Source organism: Molossus molossus, unplaced genomic scaffold, assembly GCF_014108415.1.
Source record: "Molossus molossus isolate mMolMol1 unplaced genomic scaffold, mMolMol1.p scaffold_m16_p_20, whole genome shotgun sequence".
Classification (NCBI taxonomy): domain Eukaryota; kingdom Metazoa; phylum Chordata; class Mammalia; order Chiroptera; family Molossidae; genus Molossus; species Molossus molossus.
In genome coordinates, this window is record NW_023425356.1 from 30,145,703 (window position 1) to 30,166,902 (window position 21,200).

General features: G+C 53.3%; 1 protein-coding gene across 2 annotated transcripts in view; it reads left to right on the forward strand.

The window, feature by feature from the left end:
- Positions 1-1,468: 1,468 nt before the first annotated feature.
- The window catches only part of SOX13 (SRY-box transcription factor 13), a 47,279-nt gene continuing 27,547 nt past the window's right edge, over positions 1,469-21,200 (forward strand). For both annotated transcript variants that reach the window (XM_036273368.1, XM_036273369.1), the window contains exon 1: positions 1,469-1,605. The gene's annotated coding sequence lies outside the window, so the exon portion shown is untranslated. The remainder of the gene's footprint in view (positions 1,606-21,200) is intronic.

Genomic DNA, 21,200 nt, shown 5'->3' on the forward strand with positions numbered 1-21,200 from the left:
GATTCCCTCGCCGAGGTAGTACTGCAGAACAGAAGAGGGTTAGATTTACTCTTCTTAAAACAGGGGAGCCTCTGCTTAGCCCTAGGGGAGACATGCTGCTTTTATGTCAGTCATTCTGGTATTATTCAGGAGAGCCTAAATCTAGTTAAGAGACGACTATAGGAACGGGAGAAAGCCCAATCAGCCTTCACTAATTGGTATGAGAATTTATTCAACTGGTCCCCTTGGCTCAGTACCCTCATGGCGTTCCCTAGCTGGTCCCCTCACCCTCTTACTCCTGATGCTGACATGTGGTCCTATTATGATCAATTGCATAGTCAGTTCATCAAGGAACACATTCAGACTGTAAAGCTCATGATTCTGAGTACCTTCTATCAGAGGCTAGCCACCAAAGAAGAAGAATATTCGGATTCAAGAATTTGAATTAGTTCCAAGACCAGTAGGGAATGTGAAGGGAAAACTAGAAGACAATAAATAGGGGAACATGGGAACCTGCCATTAGAAAATCTTCCATTAGGCAGACCTTACCCCCTGAACTTTAAGAGAATAGCAGGAACTGGGCAAAGGGGAAGGAGATATACATCAGCCAGAGTTAACCCTTGTATTGTGCAGTTAACCATTGTATTGTGCAGTTAACCACTGTATTGTGCAGTTAACCATTGTATTGTGCAAATAGAACTGTTTATCCCTCAGACATAACGGCTAACCGCAAATATCCGCTTCTGTACATGCTTGCTTACTCGCAGACCCTTAGCCCAATTTCTTAACAGGGGCTATGAAAACTATATAAGCAACCCTCCCCCTGAGCTCGGGGCTGCTCCCTCCTCTGAGCAGGACCGGATAGTCGGATAGTCGCTGCGCAGCTACTAAAGCTCTCTTTGATTTGACCACATTTGGAGTCTGAGTTCGGATTCTTCTCGTGGGCTACAACAAGGTTTCCAGCTGTTGATGCCAGGATGGACCTGGCTGCAGGGAGGAGGAGGGAACTCTCTGTCCCTCCCTCCTCCTCCATCTCCCCACCCTTCCTCCCTCCTCCTCCCCCCGCCCGCTCTGTCTCCCTCTCTCTCTCCTCCGAGGCTGTGGAGTCGCCTCCCCGCCGCGAGCCCGAGCTGCGAGCGCCGGGCTCCCAGTCCCGGCTGGAAGTGAAGTGTGTGAGCGCAGGTCCTGGCGCCCTCCCCAGCGTGGCGAGCCGGGTCTGAGGCCGGGCGCAGCGGTCAGCCGCGGAGGCCCTGTTCGGGACGGAGCCGGGGCGCGGAGCCGGAGAGCCGGGCGGCGGCCGGCGCCGCGTCCGGGCGAGGACGGGGCAGGACCGCGGAAGGCAAGGAGACGGCCGCAGCAGAGGGCAGAGGGCAGAGGGCGGAGAGCGGCCTGGCCGGCGGAGGGCCCCGCCCCGGACGGCAGCCGGTCGCTGGGCGCCCACCCGGTCGGTCTTGAGTCCAGAGCGAGTCCCTGGCTAACGGCGGGGGGCGTGCCCCTCCCCGCCCCGCGCCCGATCGCTGCGTGGCGGGGCATGTGAGCGGGAAGCCCGGGCCGCCAGGCGAGGACGGCCGGAGGAACAGCAGCAGCGCGGAGCCGCGAGCCCAGAGCCCGGCGCCCGGCTGAGTAGTAAGTGCTCCCCTCCGCGCCCCCTCCCCGCCTTCGGAAGTTTGACACTCGCGCCCCCACGGTTCTGGGCACACGCCGCCTCTCTTCTCTGCGAGTTTCCGTCCTCTGCAAAGTTTTCCGAGGAAAGATGGACCCCCACCTGACCCCAGCAACGCCGGTAGAGACGGGGTCGTTGTGGAGAGGGGTGGCCGCCTGGTGAGGCCGTGGGTGGCTGCGAGTGTCTGTGCCTGTGCGCCCCGTGCGAGCCGAGCTGGCGGGGTCCCCGCGCCCGCTCCTGGCCGAGAGGCACCAAGTCTTTCACACCATCCTGTCCATTCACCCAGTTGAAGGACTTCCCAGCAGGAAGCCGAAGCGACCTGTGAGCGCCCGGAGTGGGACTCGGGCGCTGGCGCCGAGACGGCGGTCCCCCGGCCCGCCCCGCTCCGGTGTGTGGGGTGTGCGGGGCTCCAGCCAGAGCCACCCTTCCCACCCTTCCAGGTCGGTTCCCTAACCGACCAGCCGGGCGCTGCATCCTGTTTGTTTTCTGCTCCGGCTGCTCGTGTTCCACCCCCTCCCACCTCCCACCTAGTCTTCTCCTTACAACCCCCACTCCCGCCGTGGGATGTCGTAGGTGAACCTTTTCATCCCGGTTTCACCGTTAGAGCAAATAGTGCCTGGGGGTAGAGGGGTGGGGGGCGGGGGGCTAGTCGCTCTGTTCCCAGCGGTTCGCCATTGTTTTCCCACCCCGCGCGTTCCATACGTAAACACACACACACACACACACACACACACACAGCAACACGCACGCACTCACACACACACTCACGGTCTGCCTCACGCGCGCGCACACACTGCTTCACACCAACACGCACGCACAAACTGCTTCACACACCAACACGCACGCACACTCACTCCCTCTCACTCTGCCTCACGCGCGCGCGCACACACTCTGCTTCGAGTCCCGAGTCGCGCAGGGATCGCCCGCGGGGTCTCCAGCTGCAAACCCCAGCGGGGCAGCTGCTTCATGACTTCACGGGAACTGGGGCGTGGTGAGGGGGTGGCAGGGACGTGGGGGTGGCCGGAGAGTCGCGGGCGGGGCGGCGAGCTGTGCTTGGGCGGGAAGTGAATTTTGAACTTCAGCCCTGGACCTTTCCGGGAGGACCCCAGCGCACGAGCGGTGGCTCCCGCCCTGGAGGGTGGACGGCAGCTGCAAGGACTCCGGCGGCGCTCTTGGCAGCCGCCTCTGGGACAGGGGCTCGGAGGAAGCCGGGGAGTTTTCCTGGGAAGTTTGCTTTGACTCTGTGGGAATTTCCGGGCAGGGTGCCTCGGCGCTGGTGAAAGGGTCTGGCGAAAGACAGCCAGAGAAGATGCTGCTGCTCTGGGAGGGACCCTGGCGTCCACCGGGCTCCCATAGGAAGGGGTGCTCCAGATGCTGGGATTCAGCACGTTTTGGTCCTAGTTTCCCGGCAGCGTGAGCTTGGGCCAGTCCTTTCACTTTTTCTAGATTTTCCCTTATGCAAAACGGGCAGAGTTACGTACACATCTTTGAAGTTGGTATCCAATAATTAGTTAAGGGATAGCGGTTTGGAAAGCCGGAACTCCAGGAGGGTAGGGACCCCTCTAATTGGACCACTGAAAACCTCCTATAGCTTAACGGTTAAGAGCCAAGGCTCTGGAGTTAGATCCTAGGCATTGCCACTGGCAACATGATCCTGAGCAATTTAACCTTACTACTCTGCCTCATTTTGCTTCTCTGTAAAATGAGTTTAATATGAACAGTACCTACCTCATAGGGTTGTCTTGAGGATTAAAATTCTCAATAAAGTGAAGCTCATAGAACAGTGCCTGGCACATAGTAAGTGCTGGGGAAATGTTAGCTGTTCTTGTCATCATTACTAACCTGACCTTGTACAGAGCCCAGAAAAGCACTTCAGGATTGTGCTCACTTAATCAATTATAATAATTGTCCACTTCTGGGAAGGAAGAAACCTCACACTTCCCACCCTTTCCTGTTTTCAGCTTGTTAAATCCTTCCTACTCCTTCTCTAGTTCCATCTTGTTAAGTTTTGTATCTTTCTTGCTCCCTTTCCTTCCTCCCTCCTTTCCTTCGAATTTTTGTGAAAGGCACTTCATTCCCTCCTTAAAAAAAATAAGTCATTCTTGGCCCAGCTGCGGTGTTCTCAGTGGAAACCAGGCCCCAGGAAGGAAATGTCTCCACAGGGTGTCCCCTGAATACAGGGCATGGGCTGCTGGCTCCTGGATTGGATGTGCATTTGTGTCTCTGGGGCTGGGTGAATTTCCAGAGAGGTGCCCAGGTGTCTAGGGCCAGGGAAGAGTCAGATGGGATGGGGCTGGCTGTACCTGGGGAAGGCAGCATCTGTGTTGCCTGTTTCTGTGGCTCACTTGGGAACCAGGAATATCCCAGCTGCCTGGGTAGAATAGATATGGGATTTGGGATACACGATGGGCCACAGTTTCACCTCTAACTTTCCACCTGCATGTAGAGTATTTTCTAGGAATTTGGGTTTGTCACAGCTCCTTTGATTCTGAGCTGGGTTCCGGGGGAAGAGCAGGCTGTGGCTGGCCACCCACGCTGTCTCACACAATAGGCTTCTTTCTCCTTTCTCTGACCCTCTAACTCCCACCCCAGGCATGAGGGAGGATGGCCAGGAGATTGGTTCTTGTCCTGCTAGTGGGCATTCAGGGATGAGGACCAGCCAGTGCAGTCATCCTTATTTATTCCTTTCACAGAAATTTGTTGAACACCCATATGTGCCCAGCGGGGATTCAGGGGTGAACAGACAGGTAGTATGCCTGCCTTCAGGGAGCCTTCTTTCTAGTGGCAGGCAACAGGCAATGATTTGAAATAAATAACCAAGACAGTATTCGATCCTATGTGATGTGAAAGAAATACAACAGGGTGATATGACAGAGAACATATGTGCGGGGGGTGGCAGGGGTGGCCCTAGATTAGGAGGCCAGTGAAAGCCACCCTGGGGAGAGGACAGCCCAGTGAGGCCCGAAGGATGAAAAGGAGTCAGTGGCACAAAAATGAAGAAAGGCCAGCAAATGAAAAACTGTTGAGGCCAGAGCAGAGTTTACAACAGCAGGGGTGCTGGAGGGGGAGACTAGAGAGATCAGGAGTGCAGAGCCTGGTCACAGGGACCTGCTGCACTGACCGGTTAGGAGCCTGGATTTTATGGCCAGGGCGATGGAAGCCATTGGAGAGCTTTAAGTAGGGGAATGACATGATCTGATTTATGGTTTTTAAAGATTATTTGGTACACAAGAAATGGTAATCAGAGTTGCCCCCGGGGGGGGGGGATGGCTGAGGGATGGGATGGCGGAAAGATGGTGTTTTCACTGTAGACTCTTTTGTCCTTTCTTACTGTGCCAAGTGCATGTATCAACTCTACACACCGCCCCCCCCCAAACCCAAAGCAAAAAGTGTTGTTAAAAGAAAATAGTTTATAACCTGGAAAGTATATAATAAAAGATACAGTGTCGTACCAGTTTTGTAAAGATAAGTATATTAGACGCATGTACGTCATGTATACATAGAAAACTAGGCGGCTGCCTTTTTACAGAGGTTAATTCTAGATATTAGACATAGGGTGATTTTTACTTCCTTTTTGTATCTTCGGTTGATTTTTCCAGACTTGTACAATGGTCACGAACTGCTTTTATAAGTGGGAAAAAATGTAAAAAAAGATTGCTTCAGCTGCTAAAGAGAGGATAGCTTGAAGGGGAGCAAGGACAGAAGCAGAGGCCTGCTAGGAGGCTGATTCTGAATCAAAATGATGTGTTGGATTAGGATGGGCCAGCAGGAAATTGTTTTGGAGGTAGAGCCAACAGGTCTCACTCACTCGCTATTGCCTGATATGATGCTCTGCTCTTGCCTAGATTTTGTAGTCAGAAATGACCATTGTACAAGACTGGAAAAATCAACCGAAGATACAAAAAGGAAGTAAAAATCACCCTATGTCTAGTATCTAGACATGTCTAGGCCCATAGCATCAGTGATGGTGAAGGACCATTTCCAACGCTTCCTTGGCTTTGGAAATGACTCAGATTTCAGCTACATTCTTATCCCCATCTTAACTTCTGGTAGGGATGGGGGTCCGGGGCCCCTCCCAAATGTTTTGCTACTTTGATAATTAGCAGATTCAGGGCAACGTGATGTACCCAAGTGAGAAGGATTTAGAGCTGGGTCGGGCATGTGCAGTACATAACATCTCTGAGCCTCCACTTTCCCATCTGTGAAATGGGACAATAACAATGAGAATCCCTGTCTTTTAGAACACAGAAGGCTCACATCTGATCATGTCTGATCACGTCTGCAGTAGGGCTCCATGAATGGTAAGGCTCTGGAGTCAGCTATTGCCAGACAAGTGTTTGCTTGGGCTAAACTTGATTCTATAAAGGTTTTCTCCTCTCTGGTGGTGCTTTGAGATTGTTCCCTTTTGGGAAGCTCCCTGAGTAGGTCACCAGGAAGCTAAAGCTGAAGCTGATGCCTCTGGAAAAAGTGGAATTCAAATGCAGCTGTGCCCGTGTGCCCCTCCCCCAGCCCACATTCAGGGGTGAAGCTGAGTGTTTGCAAAGGGCTGTGTGCTGGGAAGGCCTGGCCAGGCCCACAGTAAATCGTGCTTTGAATGGGAATTATTTCTGTGCTCAGTGTTTGCTTAGAAGGGCTCACTCCTGCCAGAACTCACTGTGATCCTCACCTTTTGCTGGTTCCTTTCCTGGAACCCAGATGTGGTAGCCAGGTAGGCTGTCAGTGCCTAGTGCCAGGCGGGGCACCAGGGCCCATGAGGATCACTCTCATGGCTCCTGCCATCTCCCTGTTTCCAAACAGAAAGACATGCCCTGGATGGGAGTCTTTGCCTAGGCAACCCCATTTTGAAAATTAAAAAAAAAAATTATGATTGATTGATTGATTGAGAGAGAGAGAGAGATTGAGGTTTTGTTGTTACACTTATTTATGCATTCATTGGTTGATTCTTGTATGTGCCCTGACAGGAATCGAACCTGCAGCTTTGGCGTATTGGGAAAACACTCTAACCAACTGAGCTACCCAGCTAGGGCTTGGGTGACCCCATTTTAACTGCCCCTTCCTTAGTCCTTCTTCCAGCTCCTTGGAAAGGCTTGACTGGGAGATTTGTTGTAGGCCACTGAGTGGGGCCACCTTCAACCTTCTCCAGTTTCTCTGGTCAGAGGTGACAGTGTTTCTTTAAAAAATTCAAATGCTTTCTCTGATCAGCAGATACCTTAGTTCTCTACTAAGGGTGGGGTAGAGTGGGGGTGGAGTGTTTGGTTCAGTTCAGCCTGAGAGCTATTGACCTAGCCCAGAGACCCATATATCCATCTCTGCTCAAGGCTCAGGTGATAAAGGCCCTTGTGGCCCCCCCAGAACAAGGTTTCTGTTCACCCTGTGTGGTCCACAGCATAGACCCTCGCAGCTGCGACCTGCCATTCCAGGGATGTTCTTGGCTCTCCTGCCCCTGAATGCACCTCTGGTGTTGTGACTTGCCATACTTGGGAAGGGCCAGGAGCCCTTGGCCCCCTTGCTCTCTCCTAGATGCTGTAAGGGAGGATTTGGATGGACCCAGGGAGGGAGCAGCACTCGTGGTTAGATCTCCTAGAGGCTGTGAGGTGAGGAGGAAGTGGCCGAGGCTTCCCCTGCCTCCTCCCATGGTCATCTGTGGGCAAACCTAAGCCTGGGCACAGCCCAGGACGTGCTGTGTGTAACCTGTCATCTCACCTCGAGTGTGCACATGGGGGCAAGCTAGAAGGGCAGAGGCTGAGATTTGTGCCCAAAGGTTGAGGATTCGAGCCAGAAATGTTTTATGGGACGGTGTGTGTGTGTGTGTGTGTGTGTGTGTGTGTGTGGTGGTGGTGGTGGTGGTGGTGGTGGTGGTGGTACAGGAGAGGAAGGGAGAAGTGGGGACAGTGTATGCAGCTGCAACCATTTTTCCTAAAAAGCATCACTACCCAGGTGCTTTCTGTTGCTCTGGGAAGGTCTCGGGAAATCTGAATTCAGTTGCTTACCCCTGATACACAACATCACATTCAAGCTCTCCTTCCAAAGAAGTGGCTTTAGCATTTAAATGGCCTTGGCATGAAGCCCCATAAACAGCCTGGGGGATTGTGACTGGGTTGGGGGAAGGGGTTAGTGTTAACCCTCCCCCTCTTGTCCCCACTGTGTCTTCTCGGGTGATGTCCAAGGTTGGGTGAATTTCAGTATTTAAACTTGAGAAGAGAACGGGAAGGGGCCACAGACTGAGTAGGAACGCTCCCTGGGGGATCTGCCCCAGAGGAGGCCAGACTGGTCTCCTCTCCTCCCCTCACCTTACCTCCCCCATCCCCGCCCCTGCTTGACTCAGAATGGAATGTGCAGCCTGTGGAACAGGACTGGGGTGAGCACTGGTTCCCAGAGGGCCTGATCTCTGCCCCCTCTCTTCCCTCCAAAAGGGGTGGAGGACCCTGGGGATGGGTCCGGTTCATTGGCACAGCTCGAGGTGCCCCTGGCAGTCCCAGACCCTGTGCTGAGTTGGGGCAGAGGTGGATGCCGTGGGGGTCCAGGTCCAGCCATTCGAAGGGGTAACCAGGTCTGGGGGGGTTTCCTTATAAGTCCAAGAGGAGGGCGAGTGGCCAATTAGAGGCCAGGGTGAAAGAGGCAAAGCAAACCTCCCCATAGCTGGGGTGGTCTGCCCTGGACCAACACCCTTTGTTGACATCTCTTTTAAAAATTGTGGTTCATATTTTCTTATTTTTATAGTTTCCAAAAGTAGTTCAACAATGGTTGTACTTTTGCAATCAGAATGGAAAGGATTTAAAATATATCTAGAATTGCCAGATAGTGAGACAGAAATAGCAGTCATCAGTTTATTCTCTGGAAGACAAAACGTAGTCAAGGCTTGGCCACCACAAGAATATGCTGCAGAAAGAAAGGTCCCTGGTAGGAGAGGTAATAGTGGGAATAGGAGAAGAAGCCTGTAGATTGGACTGATACCCTTGGATGACCATTTAGAGGACCCCATGCTGGGCTGGGCTGGGCTGGGCTGGGTGGCCTAGGTACCCAGGATCTTGAGGCCTCCTGCTTTGGCCCTGGCACCTGGGAGGAGGTAGGAGATAGAGAGAAGCCTTGGCTTAAAAACTGCCCTCATGATGACTCCAAAGAATTAACTCCTGCCTGGCCGAAGTGGCTCAGTTGATTGAGCGTTGCCTGGTGCACTGAAAGGTTGCTGTTTCGATTCCTGGTCAGAGCACGTGCCTGGGTTGTGGGTTCGATCCCCAATCGGGGCACATACATACAGAGGGCAAGCGATCGACTCTCACGTCGATGTTTCTCTCTCTCCCTCTCCCTAAGCATGTCCTCCAGTGAGGATTTTTTAAAAAAGAAGAAGAATTAACTCTCGCCTGGCTGACACTGGAGAAGGACTGGGTCCAAGCTGCCTGTCATTACTTGAGCCAGTTAAGCAGAGACAATGTTGAATCGTAGATGAGTGTTTAGTCCAATGTTGCTGGCAGCATTGGAGAGCAGCCGGTTATCCCTGAAAATTCTGCACACACCCCCCCCCCCCATAAGCCAGCTATTTATATTAGGTAGAAGGACAAAGATTACTTGGGGAAGTAGGTAAAAGGAATAACAATGGGTAAAAACAGTTACAGATTACAGCATGGGGAAGTAATTTGGGTTGGGGAATGTGGGCTGGGGGCTGGAAGGAAGGGTTGTCTCCGGTGCACCACCTCCAGGACTCCAAGGTTGTTAGTCTTTCTGAGATGAGGGGGCAGTTCTCAGATAAGGAGAATGGGCCGCAGTTTGAGGTTAACTCCCAGGTCCTGGGGCCTGCCATTCCCAGCCAGGTCAGAATGTGCTTTCTTAAATCAGAACAAAGCAATCACGGGTAACAGAGCATGATTAATATTTCTTATAACTATAGCTACTCCCCACTATTCTGTTTGTCCCTCTGGCCCCTAACAGGGCCACACAAGGCAGATCCTGCGCTCTCCTGAGAGTGGAGAGTGAGGCACGTTTTCTGTTTCAGGGTGTGGGGTGCGAAGCTCTGTAACCTTGCCCCTCACCTCCTATTGAAAGGGCCGGAAGTCATTCAGTCATCCCTGTGAGGCTGTGGTTCTGGGCCTGTCCCTGGAGGAGCAAGGTGGGTGGGGAAGGAAGGGGGAATAAAAGGTTAGTGGGGAGGGGCTGGAAGGAAGCCTGTGTGCAGGTACAGCCAGGCTCTCAAAGGCAGGTGAGGTGAGGGAAGTGGGGAATGAATAGGGAGCTGTTGAGAGAAGGGAGTGGCCCCTCCAGTCGCTGCCATTTCTCTGGCTGGCCAGGCTCCCTTTTTCTTGGCTGGTGGAGAGGGTGTGAAAGCATGCCTCTGTGTGTGTGTGTGTGTGTGTGTCTGTGTGTGTGTAGGCAGCCAGGTGGGGTCTTGGTCAGCCCCCTCCGGTCCCTGGAGGACCAGGCAATGTCTCTGAGGGCCCCAGGGAGACAGTGGAGACATTAGACCAAGATGGAAAGGGGAGAGTGGGCTGGGAGGCCAAGAAAGAAGCAGGCAGGGACCTTGCTGATCACATCCCTCCTCCCTGAGCTCCAGGCCCCAGAGCCTCTGGGCCCCACACAGTTGGGGTTTCAATCCCTGTCTATCTGGAGAGCAGCAGGCGGCAGTGGGCAACCACCCACCTCCCCTCCCTTCTGTCTCTGTAAGCTCAGCTTCCTCCTCCTGTCCTTGGGAGCATGGAACCACAGTCACCCCCTCACCCCAGTAGTGGATGGTGTGGGAGTCTGGCCAGGGTGAGGGGCCAGAGAGAGAGGAGTGGCAAGGAAAGAGTTGGGGGGGGGTCCGTGGGGTCTCCTAGCTGGGGCTGGTGAGGCAGGGAGGGGAGGCCTCTCTTCCTGGTTCTGGCGATGGGCTGTCTTCACTCACGAGTACCCTAGCCAGGAAGCAGGGTCAGAGAACAGAGAAGGGGCTTTGTGTCACAGCTAGCCTGGGGTAGAGGTATGTAGCAGGAGAGCGTTCTCTTTGGTATCTCAGGAAGTGAAGGGATGAACTGGACTGTTACTGTAACAAGTGTGTAAGTCTAGGTGAAGGAGGCATCAGCAATGTGCTGTGCCCAGCCTGCACAGCTGTACAGATGGCCCGCTGGAACGGCTCAGAGCATCAGGGACTGGTGGTGGTTTCTTGTTGTCGTTTTTTTTAATTTAAGTTTTAATTACATTTGGTATACAATATTATATTAGTTTCAGGTGTACAACATAGTGATTCAACATTGGTATACCTTACAAAGCGATCGCCCACTAAGTCTAGTAACCATTCGTCATCATACATAGTTATTATGTTATTGACTTTGTTCCTTATGTTATGCATTATATCCTGTGACTTATTTTATAACCAGAAGTTTGTGTTTCTTAATCCTCTTCCCCTTTTCTACCCACACCCACATCCCCCCTCCCTCTGGCAATCATCAGCTTGTTCTCTGTATCTATGAGTTTGTTTCTGTTTCATTTGTTTGTTTATTCATTAATTTTGTTTTATTTTATATTCTACATATAGGGTAGGCAAAGGTAGGTTTACAGTTGGAGTATGTGAAACACAGTTTATTCTTGTATTATTTATTAATTATTGTATTATTTTCCATATGAACAACTGTAAAGCTACTGCTGCCTACTCCCTGTAAGTGAAATGGTATGGTATTTGTCTTTGTCTGACTTATTTCACTTAGCGTAATGCCCTCTGGGTACATCTATGTTGTCCTACATGGTAGGATTTTAATCTTTTTATGGCTAATATTCCACTGTGTATATGTAGCACGTCTTTATCTAACCATCTATTGATGGATACCTAGGTTGCGTCCACATTTTGGCTATTGCAGTGAACACAGAGGTGCATATGTCTTTTCAAATTAGTGTTTTTGTTTTTTATAAATACCCAGAAGTGAAATTGCTGGGTCACACTGTAGTTCTATTTTTAATTTTTTGAGGAACTTCCATATTGTTTTCCATAGTGGCTGCACTAATTTACATTTTCACCAGCAGAGTATGAGGGTTCTCTTTTCTGCACATCGTCCATAACACTTGTTATTTGTTGTCTTTTGATAATAGCGATTCTGATAGGTGTTGGAGTGGGCCCTGTGGTTTTCATTATGTGAATTCCCTTCTCCCACCACCTGGCCTGAGAGCCATACACCTGAACATGACACCCCCAAATCTGGAGGTGATTCTTGGCTATTGGTTACCCCTTTCTGGGCACTGATTGATACAGAGCTTGGGAACCAGCATTGAGGGGAGGGCTTATGTGCAAGTGTGTTGGTCAGTTTATTTATTTATTTTTAATTTTTTTTTTCTTTATTGAATTTTAGAGAGAGAGGAAAGGAGAGGGAGAGAGAGATGGAAACATCGATGAGAGAGAACATCGATGGCCACTTCCTGCATGGTCCCCACTGGGGATCGGGCATGTCCCCTGACCGGGAATGGCACTGGCGCAAGGGTCGACACTCAGCCCCTGAGCCACACCAGCCGGGCAAGTGTGCTGGTCAGTTTAGAGAGGGTCTTGAGTTGGACCGTCACTCCCTTTCTTGTGGAGTCAGGGTCCTGGTGGATGGTTGGCCACAGGTACAGAGGACTCCGTGGTTCCAAGTCAAGGCTGATCGGGTTAAGGATGGGGCAGGAAAGACTGACAGACAAATGGGGAGGAGGGCGGATCCTGCCTTCTCTGATGACAGCTCCTCGGCCAGGCCTTCTGCTGGTCTTCAGCCCAAAGGGTCTTCTCTGTCTCCTTCCTTCCTCTCCCCCTCTTGCCCTCTCCCGTTGTGAAAACTCGCCCATCCCTTGCTTGCCCTTCAAGATCCTGTTCTTCGGGCTCCGAGGAGATAACCGGCTACTTGGATTCACCAATCTAAGTGCACGTGCTGGTGACAAATGAACAGGTGACTCTTGAAGCACATGAGCCTTATAACCAGCCCCGGGGCCTTCGTAGTTCAACTGACTGACAGAGTGGGGAGGTGTGGAGGTGGAGTGGGTGTTTGGGCCTGTGAGGGCCTGCTCAGTTCCCCCCTGCACTCAGCATGTGGGGAGCGCCTGCCCCGAGGCTGCTCGGGCAGAGACCAGCATAGCCATGGCAGGGATTTGAGGAAGATAAAGAGAAGTAAATCGTCGATTAGACACTGACTGACAGAAGTGCAGGTAGGGAAGGGCAGCGTAGAGTGCTTTGGGAGCGCCCAGGAGGGGCACCACAACCAGATTCGGGCAGTCTGGGAAGGTTCCCTATAAGAGAAAACGTAAAGACCTGGAGAATGAGGAAGGGCTAGCTTGGCAAGAACACATCAGAAGACAAGGTTCTAAGGGCAGACCCCCCTGTCTCCCAGGGGCCCCCAAGCACATGTCAGATGGTCATCCTGACTTGGGGGACGGGGAATGTGGGGAATCCGAAGACATTGTGGCTTGGGGCTCCTGGCACCCAGAGCCCTTGTTCAGCTGTGAGTCGTGTGTTCCAGCACAGGAGAGCATAGGTTTGGGGTGTGTGGTGGCTGCCTATGGGATTGTGCTGTGGGTTCCAGTGGGACTTGGGCACAGTGTGGGGTGTGGCCCAAGAAGCCCAGGTATTGGAAGCCCAAGCCTCTCCTAGGCAGCTGCAGAGGAAGGGGTGCAGGGAGGGGGGATTTGCAGGATTGCCAGGGCCAACTGCAAATTAACCAGGCTGGCGTTAAATACCTTTGCTGCCTTTCTCCCCTCGAGTCCCTCCCTGCCCTCCTGAAAATCAACAACTGTGTCAACAGCAGGGTGATTGTGCTTGGCCTGCAGCCTCCAGGGCTGCCAGGACTGGGCAGGTGCTGGCAGGGGCTGCCGGAGCCCCACACTGGGAGCAGGCTGGGCCCGGCTGCCAGGGCTGCAGGATAAACAAGGCCGCACACAGACTGGCCGGGAGGGAGGCCACAGGCAGGAGGGAGAACAGGTGTCTCAGGAGTGCTGCCGACACAAAGGACCTCTTGTCTCCTCCTCCTCAGCCCTGGGGAGCAGCCCCCTTCCTCCAAGCCCCAGACCCGCGGTCAGGTCAGCCAGGAGGTGCTGGGAGAGAGGGTAGGACAGGTGCTGACCTCCAGACTCCCCCTGCCTCTTGGTGCTTGTTTTGTCTTGCATGAGACGAGGTAAAACCAGTCCTGACTGGGCGCAAGAAGGTGCATGTGGAGGGAGGGAGAGTCACTAGCCCCACCCATCATGAGGCCACAGTGAATCTTTCAGGATGGAAATCCTGCGGGGCTCCTCACCCCTGCTGGGGCGCCCAAGGAAGCAATGGATGGGAGATGGGAAAGGCACCTGGTGCTTTTGGGAGGAAAGACACATGGAATGTCTGTAGTGATGGAAGGTAGGGCAACAAGTAGGGAGACAGGGTCAAGGGGTTCCCAGTAGAACTGGGGGCGGGAGGTGGCTGGGGGCAGCAACACCCTTCTCCCTCCATACCTCCTTATGAAACAAACCTTTACTGAGCACCTACCATGTGCCAAGCGCTGTATTCAGACGGGGGGCGGCGAGGAAGTATAATCTAGTCCCAGCACAGATGGGCAGATCCTGGAGCTGACCACCGGTGTGGGCTTTTCCAGGTAACTTAACCTCAGAGTCTCAGTTTTCTCATCTGTAACGTGGGGGTGACAGTAGTCACTGCCTGGTGCGGCTGTTGAGATTGTTCAGTGTGTGAAGAGATGCCTAGTGTGATGCCTGTTGTAGAATAAGGGCTAAATAAGAGAAGGCCATTGTCATTCCAGTCTCAGAGAGTATCAGCGTCTCAAATCTAGCCAGAGCCTGGGAAGTAGACAGGTGAAAAATAATTGCATTCCAGTCAAGTACTAGAGACCAGGATGTCCAAGGGCTATGGAACGCCCTGGAGGAACAATCAGCTCTGCTCGGATTATTAGAGAGTGACTTCTGAAGGCGGAGGAACATTTGAGCTGGGCTTTGAGTGAGGTGTAGGAGTTTTCCGATCAAGAATTTAGGACGGACCTTCTGGACCTTCTAGGCAGGGGCACCGTGTGAGCCGGAGCCCAGAGTGCGAGTTTATATCTGTATGGTAGATTTGTGAGGACGACCGCTGGGAGGGTGGCGGGGGCTGGCTGAGAAGGGCCTGCGTGGTAGGCGAAGGACGAGGCTCATCCCAGCTCACTGCAGGGTGTGCTGCCAGTTTTGGTCGTCACATCGTGTCTTTCTTCCTCCTCCCCACACCAACAGTACATGCTGAGAAATTCAGTCTCACTCTGGAATAGGCTTCAACTTACAGAGAAGCAGGGTTGTTTAGTGAAAACACCACTGAGTTTTAGAGTCAGAAAGTTCGGGATTTGAAGCTTTTGGATTTTGAATCCCGATATTGGACCGTTTACCTAATTTCTTTGAGCCGAATAATGGGCTGGCCCCTGGGGCCGGGTGACTGAGGTTGAGAGGAAGGTGTGCCAGGTGCTGATGTTCCCTGTTGCACAGCTGTGCGGCTCACTCTGTGTGGTCCTGCCCACTTCAGAACCCTTCTTGGGCCTTGGTCTCTACATCTATAATGTGGAAACGACGGTGTCTCCTTCCTTCCATGATTTTCGAACTGGTAATGGGCCATGGGTAGATCAGTCAGGCTGGGAAGCCCAGGACCGTAGGCACCAGAGATGGCCAGCTTCAGCTTGTGTGTCCTCAGGCCGGCCGCTTGCCTCTCGGAACCGTCGTGACCCCAACCAGGAGGAGGTGAGAATGCTGTGCTGCTGCGGCAGTTGAGTCAGATGAGGAGGATAAGAGCCACCCTGGTCATTTTCGGTGCCATTTCAAACTCCAGATGTGTAGCCGGACACTGCCGCAGCCCCGCATGCGCACTGGGCCCAGGGCCTTCCCTGGTGCGCCCCCCTCCGTGCGGCTCGTCTCGGGGGCGTCCCGAAACCAGTTAGGAAGGGCTGAGAGTATCAAACGGCCCAGTTTGTGGATGAGGAGACTGAGTTTTGGAGATGGGAACTCATCCAAGTGCCGGGGCTTCCTCATGCCACAGTGGCCGATGGTCTGCAGGGGTGAGCTGTTCCACGTGGTGCGCGTGACCCTGAGCAGAACAAGTGGAAACCCACCCTGGGGAGTGCTGCAGAGCCTGCCCTGGCCTCCTGCCATTGGTTTCGAAGGATTGCTGATGGGAAGGGCTAGGGGCATTGAGGAATGTCTGGAGCCCATCCTGGGACCAGGTTGGAAGGGTGTTTGTTTGCCTGGGCAGAGGCCACTGTTCTCCTCTCCCTATTTGCCACCCTGGTTGTGCCTGGCACCGGCATATCTTCATCTTCTCTTCCTCCTCTGCACTCAGGTTTCTTAGGTGGCTGTGAGGCGAGCTGAGGTCAAAGAGAGAACTTGGTGCAAAGCGGAATGCTGGGAGAGGTGGCTGGGGACAGTACTCTGGGATGCCCTGGCCAGGTGGGGAGGCGCTTCCTAGGTAGCCCCGAGTGAGCGAGAGGCAGAACGAGCAGCAGTGACACTTGGATTGTTTTTAAGGTCCGTGCACATATTTACATACAATTTGCACATAACCAATGCACTGAACACATCTATCTCCAGGCACAGTCAGATTTGCCTTTTATACTGTTGTTCTTGGTAAAGATGGCTGCTTCGGGCTCTGTGGTCTGGTCAATGCCTTCTCACTCCTGTTTCATTTCTCCCCTGACCCCTCTCACAGAGGCAGGTGACTGGGAACAGAGTCAGCTCTGGGTCACCCACGATAGATCCGCGCCCTCCTGGGGGGAGCACAGACAGCTGGCCAGCTGCTGCTCTTTGCAAGGACACGGGCCCCGTCGTCCCACCCACCATTCCCCAGCGGCAACCCTCACCGCTGCATGAGGACCAGCTCCGCGGTGCTGGCGCTTAGCAGGTGCTTCGTAAATGTGAGGATGAAGTGAAATTAGAGAAGTTACCCCTTAGGGCCTGGTTTTTGTGCCCAGGACTGGAGAGGCTGGTGGGGAAAAGGGGGCCCCTGGGAGTCCTGGGGTGGTAGGAATCCGTCTCCCTCTCTGAATATGGCCGAAGGGGACGTTTCTTTCTCTTTCTGGCCTTGCAGGAAACAGTGCTGGGGATCAGAAGAGCAGAAACGAAGGGCCAGGCCTTCTATTATTTTGTTTTCCAGTTTGAGAATCTGTTATTAACAGCAATTTATGACATACAGGTCTCCAGCCAAGCACGTTCTGTTCTCCAGTGTTGGGGAGACTCTTAGGGGCGAGAGGCTGAACAGGAAAGAAGACTGGTCAACAATTTTATGATTGACTGTGTGGTGTCTTGGCTAGGGGACAGTGTCAGTTTGGGGCCAGTTTGAGCCCAGCTCTGTGTGGGGAGACGCCCTTCTGGACAGCATGGTATCCCCATGTGGACCCAAGTAGCTCTTGTAAGCAGGGTGAGTGGGCTCCCCTATCACACTGATGCCCCCTGGGCCTCGGGCCTCAGCTTTTTCTCCGTGAAACGGAGCCAGGGCTCTGACACTCGGAGCAGAGTTGCTGGAGTTTGTTGAGGTAGCGGGGCCTGGGACGACCCCTACAAAGAAAGGAGAGCAGCTGTGCGTGAGAGGACCCTGGAAGAGGGGGAGCAAGCAAGATGACCACCTCTGTGGAAAGAGTGGTGCACGAGCAAAACAACCCCCTTTCTGCAAAAGTGCTGAGCTGACGGAATTTAGCTCCGTGGCTGCGAGATTGGGGCAGCAGATAGAGGTCTGCGGGTGCCGGGGCTGAGCGTGTGCACGGTTGTGTGGAGGGGTCCTGGAAGACGATGGAGAGGGCAGGAGCAGCACCTGCGGCGCCCCCTCCTTTAGGCTGGCCTCCGCACCTCCCTGGGGTTGTCACCAGTCCCCCGTCCTGGAAGCAAGTCCCCTTCCTCCATCCACCCCTCATGTAAGTTGGTCTTCCCTCATTTTACCTCCATTCTCCTCCCAGCTGTTTGGCTTGGAATAGATGTACATTGTTCGTCTTTCGTCGGGGAGTGGGAGGTGATTTCCCAGGGTCAGTGTCGGTGGTGCCTGATCCCCTGGGCTCTGTCTCAAGACTTGGAGGGTCCCCGGCTGCTTTAAGGAGAGTGGACCTCTTCAGCGGTCATATCCTGCCAGCCAACAGGTCTCCAAGCTTGGTACCTGCCGCATGTCTGGGAAAGGCAGACTCGCTGGAGGAGAAGCATCTGTGGGGTTCTGGAAAGAGCCAGGGCAGAGAATGTGTGCGTCAGTGGTGGGGGAGAGGGATGCTGGACAGTGAGAGAGTGGGCCTGGTTTCCAGCTGTGAGGTTTAGACTATTATCTTATTATTATCCTCACACAGCTGATGGCCACTCAGTCCTGAGGCGGGTACTTGTCCTCTGTTCTCGGGTTGCCGTCCTCCTCCCTGGCCAGCTCAAGGCTCCATGTCACAGGGCTTCATGAGAGGATGGACTCGGATGAACAGTGCAGCCGAGTGTGAGTGGAGCACATTTTCCAGGCCCAGCACCAGACTCGGGGCTTCACGAGCAACCTCAGTCCTGCTACGACAGATGGTAGCGGGGCTTCTCTGTGCCAGGCGCTGTGAGAAGTCAGACCTCCTGGGGAGACACCGAGGGCCTCGACTGAGACTGCAGTTCGGCTGAGAACCCCGAGGCCAGAGCAGGCCCCGGAGTGAGGGCTCGGTGACAACGAGGAACCAGAGAATGCTTCCGAGAACTGTCAGAGCAGGGGGCTCATTCATTCAGGCTGAAACTTCTTCCCTTGTTCTATGACGTGTTCCAACAGACCCGTTCTTTTTCTTCCCTCAAAGACATGTTTGCTGCCTTCAAATCCTGCCGAACCGCTGGTCATCGGGACGCTTTCCTTTCCCTGCCAGGGCGGGTGTGCTCCCAGGATGTGGGCCCTGCTGGCAGCCCCGGGCAGTGGGGGTGTTCCTTTGCCCTCTCTGCTCTGACCCATGCTGCCCTTGACTGTGCCCACTGGGACCCAAGTGAGTGAGTGTGGCTAGCTTTCCTGGGAAATCCAGCATGTGCCATTTCTCCATGAATGGGCAGGTTATATTGTTCAGGATTGAGGAATAGGAATCTCTAGATGTCTTTTTAAGGGCAATGGTTTGGTCCGGCCAGTGTGGCATGGTGGTTGAGCATGCACCCATACACCAACAGGTCGCAGGTTCCATTCCCGGTCAGGACACATGCCCAGGTTGTGGGCCCAATCTCAAGTGTGGGGCATGCAGGAGGCGGCCATTCAGTGTTCTCTCATCGATGTTTCTGTCTCTCTCTCCCTCTTATTTCCTCTTTCTCTAAAATCAATAAAGGAAAAAATAATAATAAAGGGCAATGGTTTGATATATTTTGAACAAATGAGATATGGAATGGATACGCTTTACTAAGCCTTCATTATGTAAACCCACTGGGTGGGTGGGGACCAGACCCTGTCCTCAGGGACGCTGTAATCTGTCTGGGGAGATGAGACAAAATCCTAGGAAACCGAGCTGCATTGTGGGAACAGAGCCTTTCAGCCAAGTTGGCTAGGGCGCTGGGGCTGACGGTGGCCGTTCCGTCTCTGCAGCCTTGGGTTAGGAGGCTGGGGACAAGGTGGAGTCCTGCAGACCCAGGTTGGAGTGCTGGTTTTGCTTCTTCTACGCTGTGTGTTTTCTGGCACATACTACATACTAGAACTTTCTTAGAGCCTAATTTTCTCACTGACAAAGTGGGAAAAGAAGAAGACTCACAGGGTTTAGAAAAGGACTCCATGAAGTGATGTCTATATTACAGCACTTAGTGTAGAGCCTGCAGTACAGAAGGCCCCAGAAGTGGGGGCCGGTATTCGTGTCCTGGCGATTGTGGTGATGGTTGTTGGGGTGTGTGCTGGGGTGCAGAGGGTGTGGCTCTCCTGGGGCCCGCCTGGATGTGGGGCAGCCCTCCCCTTGATCATGAGTCTGGCCTCTGTGGGATCTGGGAAAGGAGGAGCAGCACCTCCCCAGAGTGTGGTGGGGACAGACGGTCAGTTGTGACACCTCCCTCAGCCTCACACAGTATTCCTCCTTCAGATGCAACCCATGATGTGCTGTGTGGCCCCGGCCCAGTTACTTAGCTTCTCTGTGCTTCAGCTTCCTCCACTATAAAATGCTGTTGATAATCAGGCCTGCGTGTTGGGAGAATTAAATAAAGGGATTGCATGGACCCAGGTACTGGGTGCTGTTCCTGTTGCCGGGCTGTTCTGTTCCTGGAGTGAACTGTTTCCTCGCAGAGGGTGAGAGCAGCTCTCCTGGTGTCCCAGGAGCTGGGAGCAGGGGAAGGGTTGATGGGGGCTGCAGAGGGGACCCTTGTGTGCTGGTGCCAAGGAGAAGCCCAGAAAGGGGAACACACTGTTTCTCACACACTGGTTTCGGGCAAGGCCTCGCCAGGTGTAGCAGAAATGACAGTCTGGTTCAGAGCACACTGCCTTTTGTCATTGGCCCAGTGTGATCCCTTAAACTCAGCTGCTCACAATTCGTAGTGATCAACAGCTAATCTTGGTACTCTGATGGCCAGCAGACTGGCAGGAAGGCTGTCCTGTCCGCACCGGCACCCTCAAGAGGGTTGATTGGGTTTGGAGCGCCTGTGGGTAGCAGCCTCTTCTCCCAGATCCTTGTGCTGTGGTTTTGAGCTTGGGGTCAGGCAGAGACCTTAAGTGAGACTCTGCCTTCACAACCCTTGGCTTCTGTTGCCTCATCTGTAAAATGGGCTTTGTCATTGCAGAAAATATCTGTGAAGTGCTCAGCTGGTGGCAATCACAATAAACAAGTGCTGTCAGTTTCTTTCTGCCAGTCTGGCTGCATCCTGAAGGTGAAGATCAGGACTTAGCAGCACCTGTATTTATTTCACAGCATCAAAGGCCGTGGCGCCTACCCCACTTATAATCTTATCTCTGGGGGAAGAAGAAAGAATTCATTCCACGTGCAAATGGAAAAATTGGGAGCTGGGAAGGTGGGGTGGTGTGTCCCACATCCTACTATGAATTAAAGGCATCCAAACCCCTCCCCCATGTATGGGGCTTTATAAACCAACCATCGAGAGTATGAAGCGCTTTGACATTTAGAAAATCACTCTGCCAAGGCTCCCAGCAATCTGGTGGTATTTTGACTCCCAATAGGAAAACCCAGGCAGAGAGAATTAAGACCGAGTTTGTGGCAGAGCTAGGGCTAAATCATACATTCTGCCTCCAAATCCAGTGCGTATGTCCACTGTGCTTGCATTTCTCTCCCCGGCTGTCTAGACCCTCTCTGCGTTTATTTCCCCCTCCACACGTGTAGTTCTGCTAGGCTGGATAGTCACGAGCCGGCAGGAAGAGGGTTAAATTCCTCCTAAGTGACAGAGCTGGTTTTGAGCTGGCGCCTCCAGTGACCCCATCACTGACCCCCATCCCCTGGGTCAGGGCATCAGGCTGTGGGGGGAAGGGCAGAGAGCCTCTAACAGCCCAAGGGGGGCAGAGGGAGGGCCTGGGGAAGCAGGGGCGGGGGAAGGGACACTCATCTCTCTTCCTCTTTGGACAAAGATGCTGGTGGCTTTTTTGGTTTCCATAGGAAATTCCTAAGGGCCCCTGATGGTGGCCTGCCATCTGTGTGACCTGCACTCTTTTTCCCCTAATTATTCACTTTTATTTATTCATGTGACAGTG